We start from the raw sequence: 2,500 nt of genomic DNA on the forward strand, positions 1-2,500 counted from the left end.
TGTATATCGGTCTGTCAGTCTGTCTGTCGGTCTGATTGTCGGTCAGTCAGTCAGTCTGTCGGTCTGTCAGTCTGTCGGTCTGTTGGTCTGTCTGTCGGTCTGTCAGTCTGTCTGTCAGTCTGTTTGTTGGTCTGTCTGTCGGTGTCAGTCTGTCTGTCGGTCTGTCTTTAAGCCTGTCTGTATGTCTGCCTGTCTGTCTGGACGACGGAAAGTAAGTCTCTGTCACTAGCTGTCTGTCCTTCTGTCTATGATGTATTCTTTCTCTCTCTCTCTTTTTCTTTCTCTCTCCCTCTTTTTTCCTTCTCTCTCTCTCTCTCTCTCTCTCTCTCTCATATTATAGATCATATCACCGCTGCAAACTGTGCAAGGCACCCAAGTCGCATAATCTCACTCATTACTTACTCTGTTGCATAAAGACTGCATCCTATCGATCAAGTAGTACTGTTCACAAATTAGCACTTGTTGATTATATTAACTTTGTTATAGACACTGGTCTTGTCTTTGACATGATTAGTTATATAAACGTTTTTTTTACCAGCCAGATGATATTTTAATAAAGTGATAATAGCACAGCCCCTCAGGCATGTATGTAACACTAATGTTTGACTGATATCCCTCTACAAAAATAGAAGCACAGCCAGTTTGGATAGATGCTTTGGTATCTTACCCTGGCTTTTTGCAGGGCATGTACACTGTTCTGTAAATAAATGTTATCAAATCAAATCTCATTATATATATATATATATATATATATATATATATATATATATATATATATAGAGAGAGAGAGAGAGAGAGAGAGAGCGAAAAACAGAGAATAGAGAAAGAGAGAGAGAGTGTATCTATTTATGTGTGTGAATGTGTGTGTGTGTGTGTATGTATTTATATTTCCTTTGGTGTCATTATTACCAAGGCCATTAAATGCCGTTCAAATATGCATGCTTACGCCACTATATGCATTAATATTTATGTTTTGCAATGTGTACTCGTATGTTATTCCCTCTCAGCACATATAAACTGTACGTACATGCACAAAAGTCACGTTACTTCCCAACACCATACTGTCATGGCGATGGTGTGAGGAAGCTATTCGAGTTCCCATAAGGTCAGATACATCCGTCCATCCCTCTCTCTTGCTACACCGATTTGATATAATAGCAGTAGTGGCAGTATCTATGCTAATGACGATGGATATGAATCGGTCACACGCACGCACACGCACTTTCCTTCTTTCTTTCTCTCTCTCTCATTCTCGCTCTCTCTCTCTCTCTCTCTCTCTCTCTCTCTCTCTCTCTCTCTCTCTCGCTCTCCCTCTCTCTCTCTGTTTGTCTGTCTGTCTGTCTGTCTCGGTCTGTCTGTCTCTCTCTCTCTCTCTCTCTCTCTCTCTCTCTCTCTCTCTCTCTCTCTCTCTCTCTCTCTCTCTCTCTCTCTCACATGCACACACACACACACACCAAGATGTCTAACTTCTCACCTAGGCCTATGACAATATAAATTCTTCGATTTTTATTTTCTATTCTTTTACAATCATCAAATTTTGGGGCAGGACATCTTTCTCTTTCACTCTCTCATTCTCTCTCTCTCTCTCTGTCCTCTCTCTCTCTCTCTCTCTCTCTCTCTCTCTGTGTGTGTGTGTGTGTATGTGTGATGATATATATATATATATATATATATATATATATATATATATATATACATATAAATCATCTATCCATTTATCTGTTTGCTTCTATATTTATTTATCTATTAATTCGTTCTTTAATTTTCTCCAACTCCTTAACTATTATTTGGATATTTCCGTATTGTTTGTATATATGTATGTGTGTGTGTATATATATATATATATAGATATAGATATATATGTATATATATATATATATATATATATAGATATATAGGTATATATATGTGTGTGTATGTGTGTGTGTGTGTGTTTGTGCGTGTGTGTGTGTGTATGTATGTATGTATGTATGCATGTATGCATGTATGTATGTGAGTGTGTGTGTGTGTGTGTGTGTGTGTGTGCGCCGTGTGTGTATGCGTGCGGTGCATGTGTATGTGTGGATGCAAGCAAAACACGTAATCTTTATACACTTACATCAACACACGCACTTCCACACATAGCTCTAAAACGTGAAACGGGCCCGAAAGACAGCCTACCTCTGGCGGATCCTAAAAAAAAAAGCTACAGGAGAGATTCCGGGCGGCGGCGGAAGGTGGCAGAAGCCCTTGGATCCCGTGCAGCCTGCCACGGTGCCACGGTGCCACTGCCAAGCTGCATAGCCCTCGCCCCTGCATCCTTCCCTCCCTCTGCCTCGTCTCCCTGACGCTCCCTCCCTCCCATGACCCCCTCCCCCCTCCCTCCCCTGACCCTCTACCCCTTCCCCCCTCCCTCCCCTGACCCTCTACCCCTTCCCCCCTCCCTGCCCTGACCCTCTACCCCCTCCCCCCTCCCTCCCCTGACCCTCTACCCTCTACCCCCTCCCCTTCCCTCCCCTGA

At 42.4% G+C, this 2,500-nt stretch overlaps 1 protein-coding gene across 1 annotated transcript in view; it reads right to left on the minus strand.

Annotated features, from left to right (window-relative positions):
• The window catches only part of LOC125032665 (collagen alpha-5(IV) chain-like), an 8,986-nt gene extending 6,684 nt beyond the window's left edge, over window positions 1-2,302 (minus strand). The window contains exon 1 of the mRNA XM_047623913.1: window positions 2,161-2,302. The gene's annotated coding sequence lies outside the window, so the exon portion shown is untranslated. The remainder of the gene's footprint in view (window positions 1-2,160) is intronic.
• Window positions 2,303-2,500: the final 198 nt, after the last annotated feature.

Source organism: Penaeus chinensis, chromosome 15 (assembly GCF_019202785.1).
Source record: "Penaeus chinensis breed Huanghai No. 1 chromosome 15, ASM1920278v2, whole genome shotgun sequence".
NCBI classification, from domain to species: Eukaryota; Metazoa; Arthropoda; class Malacostraca; order Decapoda; family Penaeidae; genus Penaeus; species Penaeus chinensis.